This window comes from Chiloscyllium plagiosum, unplaced genomic scaffold (assembly GCF_037043375.1).
Source record: "Chiloscyllium plagiosum isolate Xiang-an unplaced genomic scaffold, Cpla_swu_hap1 HiC_scaffold_53X, whole genome shotgun sequence".
NCBI classification, from domain to species: Eukaryota; Metazoa; Chordata; class Chondrichthyes; order Orectolobiformes; family Hemiscylliidae; genus Chiloscyllium; species Chiloscyllium plagiosum.
The window spans coordinates 25,336,656-25,352,342 of record NW_028270191.1 but is presented as its reverse complement, the minus strand read 5'-3'; the positions used below and the strand labels follow the sequence as shown (position 1 = coordinate 25,352,342).

Below are 15,687 nucleotides of genomic sequence, written 5' to 3'. Positions count from 1 at the left end.
TGATGACAAAGTGGTCCCTGAAGGGACGTGTCGGAATCCCGCTTACGTATTGGTTGTCTTGACTGTCAATCACGTTGCTGTTAGAGGGAAAGGTCCTGTTATCATGGACTCGCCATTTAATAAATGGTCTCGCTGAGATGACAAAAAAGTTATTTCTTAACGGGAAGGTTAAAGGGTTTAATTAAGTGAAACGACTCTTTTATAATAATAGAGTTGATATCAAACATTAAGTTTTCTTTACAACTATTGCCTGACCAGTTGTATGCATTTCATCATAGAGTAAACGCTACGCTTTCTTAACCTCACGCAAACATCTCAACGAGCGCGAGTTTACCAGGAAAAGAGCTTAAGTTAACATTTGTACTTTTTTTCTCTCAGCGAAGGAGACCGAATGAAAACTGAAGCGTGACTAAATGGAGCTCTTTTAAGGTTATGGAAGTTTTTGATAAGATACGTTTTGAGAAGATGTTTCTACTTACTGAGGAAGATCAGAGCTGGGAAGATAAATATAAGATTGTTACCAATAAATCCAATAGCAGCTTCTTTACCCAGAGAACGATGAGAATATAGGACTCGATGTTAAGGTAAATATGATGTGGAGGAGCCGCTGTTGGACTGGGGTAGACGAAGTTAAGAATCACACAACACCAAGTTATAGTCCCAACAGGTTTATTCGGAAGCACTCATAAAACACAGAATTTATACCAAAAGATTACAGTGTCATGCAACTAAAATTATATATTAAACAAACCTAGATTGTGGATGTAAATTTGCTCACTGAGCTGGAAGGTTCATTTTCAGATGTTTCGTCACCATACTAGGTAACATCATCAGTAAGCCTCACTGGAAGCTCATGATGTTACCAAGTATGGTGACAAAATGTCTGAAAACTAACCTCAACCTGAGCTACAAATCTTCTCAAAACTCGCTAAAACCTAGATTGTTGTTAAGTCTTTCATCTTTTAGAATAGGTTGCAGGTTTTGGATCATTAGTATGAAAATCCCAGAACTTCTTTTAAGTCACATTCTCCTGGATGTATGTTTGCTCACTGAGTTGGAAGGTTCATTTTCAGATGTTTCATCCAGGTACTAGGTAACATTTTTAGTGAGCCTCTGGATGAAGCCTTACATTCTTCAGATAACTTAAGGTTTTATAAAAAAAGTGACATCTCAGCTCAGACAATGCATTAAAGGTGTGAGGTTAGAGTCTGTCTGTATCCCAATCTTGAGTCAGACTGATTCTATTTCTAAAGTGGAATTTACAAAATATTACATAGATTGACTGCCTGCAGATTTTGAACTTTTTGAGCAAAATGAAATGTATCTGCAAATATATGGGGTGGCACAGTGGCTCAGTGGTTAGCACTGCTGCCTCACAGCACCAGGGTCCCAGGTTTGATTCTAGCCTTGGGTGACTGTCTGTGTGGAGTTTGCACATTGTCCCTGGGTCTGCGTGGGTTTCCTCTGGGTGCTGCGGTTTCCTCCCACAGTCCAAAGGTGCGCAGGTCAGGTGAATCGGCCATTCTGAATTGCCCATAATGTGTGCATTAGTCAGAGGGAAATGGGTCTGGGTGGGTTCCTCTTCGGAGGGTTGGTGTGGACTTGTTGGGCCAAAGGGCCTGTTTCCACACTGTAGGGAATCTAATCTAAATATAATCTTGCAAATACACATTCACCCTCTGGACTTGTATGTGTGTGCGCGTGAGTGCACATGAGAGATTGTGTGTTTGTGTGTGTGTGTATATGAGAGAGAGAGAGAGCACGTCTGTGTGTAAGTATGAGAGAGTGTATAGTGTAGTGGGGTCACCTGTAGTGTGACATGAACCCAAGGTACCAGTTGCGGCCATCCTCATGGGTACCGAACATGGCTATCAGCCTTTGCTTGGCCACTTTGCGTTGTTGCCTATCCCGAAGTCTGCCTTGGAGATTGGTCACCCGAAGATCTGAGGCCAAAATAGAACCAATCTGACTCGAGATTGGGATACAGACAGACTCTAACCTCACACATTTAATATATCGTCTGAGCTGAGATGTCACCTTTTTGTTAAACTTTGTTTATCTCGAGAATGTGAGTTAAAAGAAGTTCTGGGATTTACATATTAATGAACTAAAACCTGCAACCCAATCTTAAAAATGAAAGACTTAATAGCGATCTAGGTTTTTTCATAATATCATTTCAGTTGCATGACACTGTAATCTTTTGCTATAAATTCTGTCTTACGGACCTGCTCCACAACTACCTGATGAAGGAGCAGCGCACTGAGAGCTAGTGCTTCCAAATAAACCTGTTGGACTATAGCCTGGTGTTGTGTGATTTTTAACAAGATAAATATTGTTGATGCAGTGAAAACAGGGAGGGAAAGTTGGATAAACACATGGAGAAAGAAAAAGATGTTGACAGGATGAGGGTCAGGTAGGATTGGGAGGTGGCTGATGTGGGACATAAACCAATTTGGCAGAACAGCCTATTTCTTTGCTATTAATTTTCTGTAACTTTAAAGCTTCCCAGATATAGAATTAGCTTTATTGTCAAACATACTCATGAGTACAGTGTTAAGTTGACATGTCGCCACTTGTGGCACTATCTTAGGTACATATTCTAAAGTACAATTTCTTAGGGGAAGAAAAATAATAAAGAAATAAAATGCCCAGCAATAAATTAGAAAAATAGAGAAATAACAGTAATTCCAACCCATAACCCACGGGGCTTCACCTTGTGGCCGGGAGTCAGGGTTCACGCTGAGGCTGGGAGTCGGTACTGGCTTCCGCCCCAGACAATGCTGCCCAAGGATGGGAGGTAAAAAATAATTCAAAAAGAGAGAGGAAAAAAAGAAAAGAAACAGACACACTCTGGCTCTGAAGTCCTACTCTGCTGCCATTCTTGTAGAAGAATCATCTGAATTACTGCACATGTGAATTGGGAGCAAGAATAAATTATTTTGTTCCTCAAGCCTGTACCACCATTCAATAGGATCATTGTTGATCTGATTTATGGCCATAGCTTCACATTCCCAGCTACCTAAATAACCTTTGACTTCCTTGTTAATCAATAACCTACAGTATATACTTATATTATGTGCTGTTTCAGAAATAGTTTACGCCTGAGGCACATTCCTAGAAAAGGATTGCTTGTAAATGAGCAAATCCTGGGCCTAATAGCTCTCAACTATTGAATTGCTCTCCTAATAGTTGATAATTCCAGCAAAAATATTAAGCAATATTAATGAAAAACCGAATTAGCTATTTTCCATTTCTACACCTGTAAAGAACATGCAAATAAACAGTTTTGAATGTTTCATATGTTATGCAAAAAGGCCTGGTTCATTGTGGCTTAAAATGGCATTTGTTTTTTTTTAATGCTTTGCATTATGGGATTTTTAAAGCTCTGTATTTCGGAAAGCATTTCCTGTAATTCCATTTATTGGATATTTTCTATTTTAACTATTTTCTGGTAATCTTGATCCTAATTTGATCTTTAATTAAAGATCCATAGAATACTTACTTTCACAAATGCTAACTGGCCTGATTGTAAAGTACCTGCAGTACTTGACAGTGCAATAGGTGATGATGTGCAAGTATTTGTCACTTTATATGACACATATTTTACAGTCTGTTGCCCTAAGGGTACATGGAGTTCCCACAGCTGACGCCAAAGTCCTTCTGATTCTTTTTCAGCTTTTTAAAATTGTTACAAGATATTTCTAGTGTCCAAAATCATAAAATTAAACCAAAAAATACAGGCTTCTCAAAAACCTGTTTAAATTTACCCAGTCCTTTTGGTATTTTTATGCCTTCCTTAAAGATTTTACTTGAAGGTCTCAGCTTCTCCCAAAGACCTGTGCTTGGATTTGATAATTTGAACTTAAACTGTGATACTAATCTGAACTTGGATTGTGCGTTCTGAGCATCTTTTAAATGATTCGTTATTTGTGTTCTTTATTCTTCTTCAGCTTCTTACACTTTCTGCATAGTTTTCATGATGGTGAATGATAAGAGGAAACATATTACCAACCTTACTGAACACACTGAGGTAAAATTTGAGATTTCTTTGCTGTGAGATAAAGAAAGAGCCAACTGTGTTTTAATTATACTTTTTTTATAAACCATTTTACAAACTTATGAACCATATTTAACTGAGGGTGTTACAGAGGGAGACTGGATTGAAAGAAAGCGAGTAAGAGGCTTAGGTCAGAGCATGGGAGAGTTTAATTCCTCCAAATTGATTTTTTTAAAAGAAAAAGACCAGTTCAATATGGAAAACATGTGAAAGCAAAAGGAAACAGCAAGAGATTGGAAGGGAGATGTGATAATAGTTGAATGTGAGGAGGCTATCAGCAAACCACCTCGAAGGAAATGTGTGAGAGTGGATGGAGACTTGAGAGAAAACCAGCTGCAATAGCTTAAAGGAGAGTGGCAGATACAGGGGTTGTGTGTAGTTCAAAGGGAAAGAGGTACATGTTGAGGGAACAGGTGGTAGCAAGAGTCTTAAGTAATGGGAGTCATAGAGTCATAGAGATGTACAGCATGGAAACACATCCTTCAGTCCAACTTGTCCATGCCGACCAGATATCCTAAATTAATCTAGTCCCATTTGCCAGCATTTAGCCCCTATCCCTCTAAACCTTTCCAATTCATATACCTATCCAGATGCCTTTTAAATGATGTAATTGTACAAGGCTTCGTGTGGCAGTTCAATCCATACATGCACCACCCTCTGCGTGAAAGAATTGCCCCATCGGTCCCTTTTAACTCTTTCCCCTCACACCTTAAACCTATGTCCTCAAGTTTTGGACTCCCTTACCCTGCGGATAAGACCTTGACTGTTCACCCTATCCATGCCCCTAATGATTTTATAAACCTCTATTAGGTCACCCCCTAGCCTCTCATACTCCAGGGAAAATAGCTCCAGCTTATTCAGGCTATAGCTCAAACCCTTCAACCCAGGCAATATTTTTTTTCTGAAATCTTCTCAAGTTTAACAAACTCATTCCTATAGCAGGGAGACCAGAATTGAATGCAGTTTTCCAAAAGTGGCCTCACCAATGTCCTTTACAGCTGCAACATGATCTCCTAACTCCTATATTCACGGAGCTGACAAAAAAAAAGGCAAGTGTATCAAACGCCGCCTGTCTACCTGTGATTCCACTTTCAAGGAACTATGAACCTGCAGTCTGCACTCTCCTTGTTCAGCAACACACCCCGGAACCTTACCATTAAGTGTATAAGTCCTGCCCTGATATGCCCTACCAGAATGTAGCACCTTGATTGGGATCTGGATTAAACTCCATCTGCCACCTCTCTGGTCATCAGTCCATCTGATCAAGGTACTCTGAGGTAACCTTCTTCACTGTCCACTACACCACAAATTTCGGTGTCATCCGCAACTTTACTAACCAAACCTCCTATATTCACATCCAAATCATTTATATAAATGACAAAAAGCAGTGGACCCAGCACTGAACCCTGTAACACAACGCTGGTCATGGAACTCCAGTCCAAAAAGTAGCTCTCCACTCACTGTTTCCTATGTTCAAGCCAATTTTGTATCCAAATGGATAGTTCTCCCTGTATTCCATGTAATCTAACCTTGTTAACCAGTCTACTACGCAGAGATTGTTGGACACCTTGCAGAAATCTATATAGACTGTGTCCACGGCTCTGCATTAAGCCGCTTTGTCACTTCTTCAAAAAACTCAATCAATTTAGTGAGGCACAATTTCCCATGCACAAAGCCATATTGACTATCCCATTCAATCCTTGCATTTTCAAATGCATGTAAATTGTGTCCCTCAGAATCTCCTTCAACAACTTGCCTGAATCACTGATGTCAGGCTCACTGGTCTACAGTTCCATGGCTTTTCCTTACCACCTTTCTTCAATAATGGCACCACGTTAGCCAACCTCCAGTCTTCCAGCACCTTACCCTTGGCTATTGATGATACAAATATCTCAGCAAGGGGCCTAGCAATCACTTTGCTGGCTTGCCACAAAGTTGTGGGTATACCTGATCCGATCCCAGGGATTTATCCATCTTTATCTGTTTTAAGACATCCACTTTTCAAGATATCAGTATTTATTTCCCCAGGTTTGTGAATTGAAGATAAAAGGATAAAGATGCAATGGGCTGAGGCGGATATGAGTGTTATGGGGAAAGGGAGTTAGGGCCACCTCAGATTAAGCTATTGGACAGGGAGTGGGAATTGCCAGATGAACTAATGGTAGGAATCTCACTACCTGAACATTCTGATATTCTCTGCCATAATCTTGTCCAATTTTGGGTGGGATTCTGGAGCAAAATTCCTTTTTTTGCTGCTGTGTTTGCATGGATTCACTTTCTGTACAAACATTGTTCCTGTTGTATTTTGTAATTTTTAAAAATCAATTTCTTCTCTTTATTAATTCTTATTAATATGTGTAAACCGGTCACACTCATTTCTGTCCAACCTGTAGGTTTCCCAAATTGCTATAATTTTATTAAATTTAATTACCAGTAATTATAATGCAAAATTCTGGTAGAATATCTGCCTTGAAATGGGGTTTGAATTCCATCTCTGCACCGACCGGTCCAGTTATGACTGGCCTTATAACCCCATTTTACCTGAAGACTACAGTTGACTCCCCATGTGCATTGCCACAACTTGTCACCTAGCAGACAAATTAAACAAAATGTTTCTTACGATCTGAATTTGCCAGAGCTGATATGATCAATAGACTTTGACCATGTGGCAGTCAGTGAGTACATGAAGCACACAAAAGGATCTTGCATCTGCACAAGCTGTCAGCACGTTTGGGTCTGGATATATTAATGTGAATATTATTTCACCGATTTAGGGTGATGTTTGTTTTTGTGAAAATGAAATTTAAATTAAATGCAAGGCAAATGCTTTTTTTAGCCTTGTTCTTAAAATTATAATTATCAGCACTTCTATTGTTTTGTTGTTGCAGGAATTCAATAGTTCAGCCAGCAATATGTTCCACCAAGAGCTAGAAACTGCAAATGATGTAAGTCCGAAATAAAAATGTTTACTCATAACTTTTTGTCAGTGGTATCCTCTTCTTGAAATCGTTTTAGGAATGCTCTGGTCACCACATCAGCTGGAACCAAAAAGAAATATTTATAACTCCAAATTATTAATTGTCTATAACTACTCTTTCAAGGTTTGATATTATTTTGGCCTCCTTTCCTGTGTGGTTGATGATCTATGATAGGGAAGCCAGATTGTCAATTATCACCTCTTATGTCATTATTTATATTGAATGATAAGTTCCACTTCCCCATACCCCATTCACCAAAACAAATATATTAACAGAGTTATACTTTGAGTTGATGGTTAATCTGTTGTTTAAAGCTGTGTTTAAATTAATGACTTGCTCATGTAACTGAGAAACTACTAATAACTACGAGAACCCTTATACAATGAACATGTAATCTCTCCAAGATAGGTTTTGAACCCAAACCATGCTTTGCCTCTGGCAAGTGATAGGACCCTCCAATAATTAGACTTTTTTTTAAAAGATGATAAATTATAAATGTATCATTCTTCCTGCAGCCCTTTAGTTTCTGTTTTTACTACCAAATTAAAATATAGCTAGTTCTGCCAACAGTCAGATTTTTATCTAAAAACAGCTGTCTCCAGGAGGTCTGCTTGGAAAGGTAGTGTTGGAAATCTTAACTACTCTCAGAAAGATCCGTTTGCCTTTAAATTAAACTCCTTAAAATAGATAATGGCTACATAGTTGACAATGAATAAGAGCAGAAAACCCCTGCTATTGACTAAGCTGTTTACTTACCCAAAACATACCATCTATATACTAGAGTAACAGTTGATCTCAGAATTTCATTCTTCTTATACCTCATGTATCAGGCTACCCCCAGCTTTTATCCAAAACTTTAAACTCTTTACTTACTGGTAAAGTTACCCTCACTCTAGTGTAAACCTACTTGATATAATCAGAAAATAGCACACCTCTGAAGGGCTAATAATAAATGTGCAAACAGAGATAAGCCTGATATGTGGTCGCAGTTGGAAGACAAAGTTGCCAACTACAGTGTATGCCAATAAAAATCACCAGAACAGGCTTTCAGTTTCTCGAGGATCTATCCAAATCTTCATTCTAAAAGAACAAGGAAAATTAGATATTCCAAGTTTCAAAGTCAGCTTAGATGCCAGATTTTTAAAGGCAAGCAGGATTGTAATGAGACAAAAGACCAAGATTTTGCAGCTTGTCCCAGCAGAAGTCGATGACAGACTAAAGAATTTCCGTGGTATATAATCAAACATTGACAAAAAAATTGATACGGATTGGCCTATATTGGGAACGTGGATAAGATCCCATGAATTTTGACATGCTGACCAGTCAAATGGTGAGCCAAATCGGAGAGGAAACAGTGAAGACAACTGACTGTAAAAGAGTAGATTCACCATTGTACTGTTGTGTATGTCTGACAGCATAAAACTTGAGCAACTGTGATATTCAAGAGAAAATCCTTCCCAAAATACTAATTCCCAAAAGAAATAGTTGGCTAATGTTCATAAACAATGAATGGACGGAGGTGGTTTAAAATATGGTTGAGGAAAATTTGGTGGTTCCTTCCAAGAAGATTACGGAAAGAAATCAAGTCTTCTCATATGCGACATGTTCAGATCACACTTTATCAATGATGTTTTTGCTGACGTTAGATTTCAAAGGAATAATTTTGCAGTAATTCCTGAGTAGTCTAACCAATCTTATTCAAACATTGGATGTCTTTCTAAACAGGCCCTTTCAGGATGGCATGAGAAAAATATTAAATCACTTGATCAAAGGCAATAAGACATTTATTAAGGGTAGCATGTGGGCTCCAACGTTAGCGATGCTGTGTGAATGGGTTGTAGAGGCCCAAGATGAAAACAGAATGGAGATTGTTGTTAAACCATTCAAGAAATGTGGGATATCAAATGCAATCTCGCTCAGAAATGATAATTTATGGAATGATATGGCTGATGACTATGTGATTGCTAATAGTGATGATGATCCATATCACTGACATTGAAGAAGCCGATTGAGATGAGTTATTTGGTTCTGAAGTCAAGGTGAAAGGTGATTACATGATCAGAGAATGCCCTGGTGCTTAGTATTTCTATGTATTATGAAAAAACCATTTGAACTTTTGTAAATATGTATGTTAAATCTTTTGGTTTCGATGAAATTTAATTTAGTGTACAGAAATGAATGTCACACTCTATGAAGATATTTCATAAATAAAAATATCAATAATACCTTTTGGCTTCTTTTGCAGTACTTTCAGGATTGTTGGTTACAGTCTCCAACCTGGCAACTCTGCAATAGTAAGGTGATGGGAGAGGGTGGATTTCAACCTCTCCAAAATGTTACTTGTTTAAGTCAACTTCGTACTTTATAAACTAAAAATGTAGTCTTACAAACTTACATGAGTATATATTATCCTTGCAATGGTATTGTACAAATAACAGAATAAAAATGGGAGATTAATAATAATATTAATAAATAAAGATTAAAATTGTAAGTCAACCAAATATTATTTCAGTTTTGAAAATGCGGTTTTGAAATGCTTCATCTTCATATGAGAACCTGGAGCATATTAATGCATTTAATCTTGTAGTTTTGATGGTCAGTCCCAGGTATCTCGTCTATCTCTCCTGTGCTTTTGAACACAAGATTTTCTTTCTCTTTCACTTCAACTGAAAGATTTGACCAATGGCTTCAGTGTGTTTTTAGATGATGTTCTCTTGAGGTTCTTCAAAATAATGGGAACAAAGACAAATTGCTGGAATATCACTGCATGGAGACTATATCACCTAATAGTGGTTTTTGTTGATTACTGACAAAATTGCCCAGTAGATGTAGCTCTTTGTAAAGGAATCAGTTTGTCACTTATCTTCGTTACTATTAACCAAGGAAAATATTTAGTTGCCTCACTTTAAAAAGGTAAATCTCATATTAAATGCTTAGCACAAATTACTTTGGCCTGGTACTTAATGTCAAGTGCTACGTAAACTGCTGCGGTTAGGTTGAGGTAGAGGTTTGTAGTTTCTACTTAGAATCAGAAAACCAGTCATTTACTTTCAAGTTACAGTGTAGAACTGTCCAAGCTACAAACTAGTCTTCCCTCATGATCAATACAGATACGCCAGGAAAACGTATGAAGAAAATGTAAAGCTGGTCTCCTTCCTATCGGAAAGATGTTGTGAAACTGGAAAGGGTTCAGAAAAGATTTACAAGGATGTTGCCAGGATTGGAGGATTTGAGCTATAAGGAGAGGCTGAACAGGCTGTTGCTGTTTTCCCTGCAGCGTCGGAGGCTGAGGGGTGACCTTTATAGAGGTTTACAAAATTATGAGGGGCATGGATAGGGTAAATAGGCAAAGTCTTTTCCCTGGGGTCAGAGAGTCCAGAACTAGAGGGCATAGTTTTAGGGCGAGAAGGGAAAGATATAAAAGAGACCTAAGGGGCAACTTTTTCATGCAGAGCGTGGTACGTGTATGGAATGAGCTGCCAGAGGAAGTGGTGGAGGCTGGTACAACTGCAACATTGAAGAGGCTTTTGGATGGGTATATGAATAGGAAGGGTTTGGAGGAATATGGGCCAGGTGCTGGCAGGTGGGACTAGATTGGGTTGGGATATCTGGTCGGCATGGACGGGTTGGACCGAAGGGTCTGTTTCCATGCTGTACATCTCTATGACTCTCCTTGTGTCTGTTACCTGAGGTGAGTGCTACTTTATCTTAAGAAACCAAGTAGATAGAGCAAAGCTGTGAAGCCAAAGTGGCTCTAAAGAAGAAATTGTAACTCCAAATGTTTCACCTACAATGAATTACTTTGAAAAGCAAACAAGTTTTTTTTCTGGCATTCTGTATGCAGCAAGCTCCCACAAACAAGATTCTTCTGTGTCTCCATCAACTTGGCAAGAGCCCTGTTGATCTTCATGTAAGTGGCAAATATTTGATCTCTGAAGACATAATTTTGAGAGGAGAACAGAATGCTGAACTGAAATATAAAATGAATTTGTATCAAACCAGTGAAGCCCCATTAAGTCTGCAAATAGTAACTCAAAGCTACTCATTTCAACCAATTTGCGCTATGATGGTCTCAAGAAATAAATTTCACATTTCACAACCACAGGATGTGCCGGAATGCTTTGCACCTGATGTCATACTTGTTGGACTGTTGCATTCCAGGTAAAGACTAATAAATGAGATCCATTTCTAATGTAATTACACAATTAGAAATACACACCATGTTGCTGACTATATAAGTTCTTGAACAAAGATTAAGTTGATCCAGAAGGGATTTTCACCCTCATCCTCAGGAAATATTTCTTACAATCTTAATAATATACTGGATTTTTGCAGCAAACCATATACTTTACAGATATATGTGATGTCTATATGTGAGTGAGGTGATTATTTAAATTCTTTTCTAAATGCTACAGAATTCTCTAATTCTCAGACTTCTGCAAAGCCATCTTTTGAGAAACAGCTTAAAAACTCAGATTTACAGTCTGAGTATGCTGACTTTCTCTTTGTGAAACATCAAAGACTACTTTTGCTTTTATCAGTTTGTTGAAGGTGTTCTACTCGAAAAGGCCAATGTACTGTACTGCCTTGTTTCTGTTTTACCTTTCTGACCCTTTGGTTTAATATTGGGCCTCTAGTCTAATGCAAACTTTCAGGTATTTCAGAGTTCTACTTTAATTTCACAACTTCTGCAATTTAAAGATAAACATTGATTTTTAAAGTCCAAAATCATTAGCAGCTTGACTACAATTTTTATGATGCCTCCATTAACTTTCAGCCTTGCCCTGGTTATCTGTTTGCTCAAATTGGACAGGAAGCATAATTTTCTCAAGGCCAGGTTTTGAAACATCGGTGTTCAATTGTATTAACTGGAACCAATGTATCAATTTTCTCCACCCCTAAACACTTGAATGTGACACATCAATGCAAAAATGCCATATTATTGGTAGACCAGTGAAAGTAAGCTGTGGAACCTCTCTCACAAAAATAAATGGTGGCAAAGGGAGACCTACATAGAACATTACAGCGCAGTACAGGCCTTTCCGCCCTCGATGTTGCGCCAACCTGTGAAATTAATCTGATGCCCATCTAACCTACACCATTCCATTATTATTCATATGTATGTCCAATGCCCATTTAAATGCCCTTCACATCGGTGAGTTTACTACTGTTGCAGACAGGCCGTTTCACACCTCTACTACTCTCTGAGTAAAGAAACTACCCCTGATATCAGTACCCTCTGATTATCTTATACGTCTCAATTAAGTCACCTCTCAACCTTCTTCTCTCCAACGAAAACAACTTCAGTTCCCTCAGCCTTTCCTTGTAAGACCTTTCTTCCATAGCAGGCAATATCCTACTAAATCTCCTCTGAACCCTTTCCAAAGCTTCCACATCCTTCCTATAATGTGGTGATTAGAACTGTACTCAATATTCCAGGTGCGGCCTTACCCGTGTCTTGTACAGCTGAAGCATGACCTTGTGGCTCTGAAACCCAATCCCCCTACCAATAAACGCCAACACACCATATGCCTTCTTAACAACCCTATCAATCTGGTGGCAACTTTTAGGGATTTATGCACCTGGACACCAAGATCCTCCCCCCACCCCCGACTAGCAGTTTCCTCATTTCCCCTTCCCCCACCTCACCCCAGTTCTAAACTTCCAGCTCAGCACTGTCCCCATGACTTGTCCTACCTGCCTATCTTCTTTTCCACCTATCCACCCCGACCTATCACCTTCATCCCCTCCCCCAATTGTACTCTATGCTACTTTCTCCCCACCCCCACCCTCCTCTAGCTTATCTCTCCACTCTTCAGGCTCTCTGTCTTTATTCCTGTCGATTTTACTGCTCCTCGGATGCTGCTTGAACTGCTGTGCTCTTCCAGCACCACTAATCCAGAATCTGGTTTCCAGCATCTGCAGTCATTGTTTTTACCAAAATCTGTCTGTTCATTTACACTGCCAAGAATTTTACCATTAGCCCAGTACTCTGCATTGCTGTTGCTTTTTCTGAAGTGAACTACCTCACACTTTTCCACATTAAACTTCCTAAGAGGGAAACCAGAGAATGCATATTCTGCTTGGAAAAGACAGACGAAGTTTACTACTGGGTGGAGAATGCTCCTTCAGGACCTTCCCACAGCATTCTTGAGAATGTGACACTGATAGTCATTGATGGTATGCTGTTGCCCTCTAGTGTTCTCTATTGGAGAAGATTGTGGGGATTTGGGACTTCCTTGCTGTTAAAATTGAGGCTTACCATCTCTCAGACACACTTTCCAAGGAACTGCAACATTCTTTTCTATTTCTGTTCCTTTTATTTATTCTTTCTATAATAATCCCCAAATTTAAAAATAACTATTTTTAGTATCACCCAAATTATTGCTTCCCCCCCCCCACCACCATTGACTTCTCTCATACTTCTCAAACTGAGTAACACCCTGCAATTTGTGCCACGAACCTTCATCCAAGTTTCTGAACAAAATTAGAAAATTAGAAAATACTGTCATCCTGTCTAACTAGAATCTTTCAGTCTGTTTGCGTGACCCAGCATATCCCTCATTCAATTATTACCATCAAGCCAGGGGATCAACTCTGGTTTAGTGGAGAGTGCCGGAGTGCATGTCAGGAGCAGCACCAGGGATACCTAAAAGTAAGGTGTCAACCTGGTGAGGTTACCAAACAGGACTACTTGCATGTCAAACAGAATAAGCAGCAAGTAAGAGACAGAGCTAAGCGATCCCACAACCAGTGGATCAGACCTAAGGTCTGCAATCCTGCCACATCTAGTTGTGAATATTAATGAACAATTAAACAACTCAATGGAGAAGGAGACTCCACAAATATCCCCAATCTCAACAATGGAAGAGCAGAGTACGTCTGTGCAGACAAGACTAAAACATTTGCAGTATCCTTCAGCCAGAAGTGCCAAGTGGATGATCCATCTTGGCCTGCTGCAGTGATCCCCAGCATTACAGATACCAGTCTTCAGCCAATTTGATTCACTTCATGTGATATCAAGAAATGGAGGTACGTGATATTGCAAACATTATGGGCCCTGATAACATTCTGGCAATAGTACTGATGCCTTGTGCTTCAGAACTTGCTGCACACCTAGCCAAACTATTCTAGTTGAGCTATAACACCGGCATCTACCTGACAATGGGGAAAATTGCCAGGTATGTCCTGTGCACAAAAAGCAGGCCAAATCCAACCCAGCCAGCTACCACCCCATCAGTCTACTTTCGATCATCAGTAAAGTGATGGATGGTATCATCAAGAGTGCTACCAAGCAGCACCTGCTCAGCAATAAGCTGCTTAGTGACGCCCAGTTTGGGTTCTACCAAGGCCACTCAGCTCCTGACCTCATTACAGCCTTGGTTCAAGTGTGGACAAAAGAGCTGAATTCCAGAGGTAAGGTGAGAGTGACTGCCGTTGACATCAAGGCCACATTCAAGTCTGGCATAAGGAGCCATAGCAAAACTGGAATCAATGGCAATCGGGCAAACTCTCCACTAGTTGGAGCCATAACTGACATATAGGAAGATGGTTGTAGTTGTTGAAGCTCAGTTATCTCACCTACAGGAAATCACTGCAGGAGTTCCTCTGGGTGGTGTCCTAGGCCCAACCATCTTCAGTTCCTTCATCAATTACGTTCCCTCCATCTCAAGGTTAGGAGTGGGGATGTTCGCCGATAATTACATAATGTTCAGCAATATTTGTGACTCCTCAAATACTGAATAAATCGATGTTCAAATGCGACAAGACCCAGACAATATCCAGGCTGGGGCTGATAAGTGGCAAGTAACAATCATCCATACAAATGTCAGCCAATGACCATCTCCAACAAGAAGCAATCCAACCACTACCCATTAACATTTAATAGTGTTATCATCACTGAATCCCCTACTATCAACATCCTAGGAGTTACCATTGATGAGAAACTGAACTAGACTAGCTATATACAGTAAATACAATGGCTACAAGAACAGGTCAGAGGCTAGGAACACTGCGGTAAGTAATTTACCTCATGACTCCCCAAAGCCTCTCCACCATCTACAAGGCACAAGCCAGGACTGTGCTGGAGTACAGTCTAGGAAAGGAATTTGCACAGAGAAAAACATCAACACAGACGTGGAGAGCAACTCTACAGAGGAAGATATAACGAGAAGATTCGACCACTGGCTGGTTTTAAAATTTGCATTTTTTAATAAACCTTAATCGGGGGTTTTATCGGACTAGTATTATAGAATGGAAAGTAAAAGTTAGGTTAAAGGAAGGAATTGTAAATAGTTGTTAGTTAATTATTCTCTGTTATATTTTAAGAAGTAAAGTTGTTAATTTTTACTTTAAATAGTTCTTGGCCTCTTAAATTTTCACCGGTGACTGCACGGGATAAATCTCTCTGGGTTGCTGGTTTAAATTAAGCAGGGGAGGGGTTTACCTGTATTGTAACAATTTTGTTCTGAAGGTGAAAGGAGTACTGTACCTTTAAGAGAGTTAAAAGCTAGCAGAACTACCTGACAGCACCAAGTGTTCTGAACAGGATATAATGTAACCTTGTGGTCCAGTAGCTATGGTAGCTGGTTCCCTTAAGACAACAAAACAAATTCAAATTCGGCCAATCAGTTTAAATTATACCTCAAAATA

The 15,687-nt window shown here is 39.4% G+C and overlaps 1 long non-coding RNA gene across 3 annotated transcripts; it reads left to right on the top strand.

Annotated features, from left to right (window-relative positions):
* The first annotated feature begins 41 nt into the window (after window positions 1–41).
* LOC148134694 (uncharacterized) lies at window positions 42–9,526 on the top strand. Of its 3 annotated transcripts, XR_015755723.1 has the most exons (6): window positions 42–126; window positions 379–584; window positions 3,951–4,030; window positions 4,997–5,106; window positions 6,946–7,002; window positions 9,281–9,526. It is a non-coding gene; the product is annotated as an uncharacterized LOC148134694 (long non-coding RNA). The 3 variants fall into 3 exon arrangements; XR_015755721.1 differs by lacking the exon at window positions 42–126 and having other exon boundaries at window positions 133–584; XR_015755722.1 differs by lacking the exons at window positions 42–126; window positions 4,997–5,106 and having other exon boundaries at window positions 133–584.
* Window positions 9,527–15,687: the final 6,161 nt, after the last annotated feature.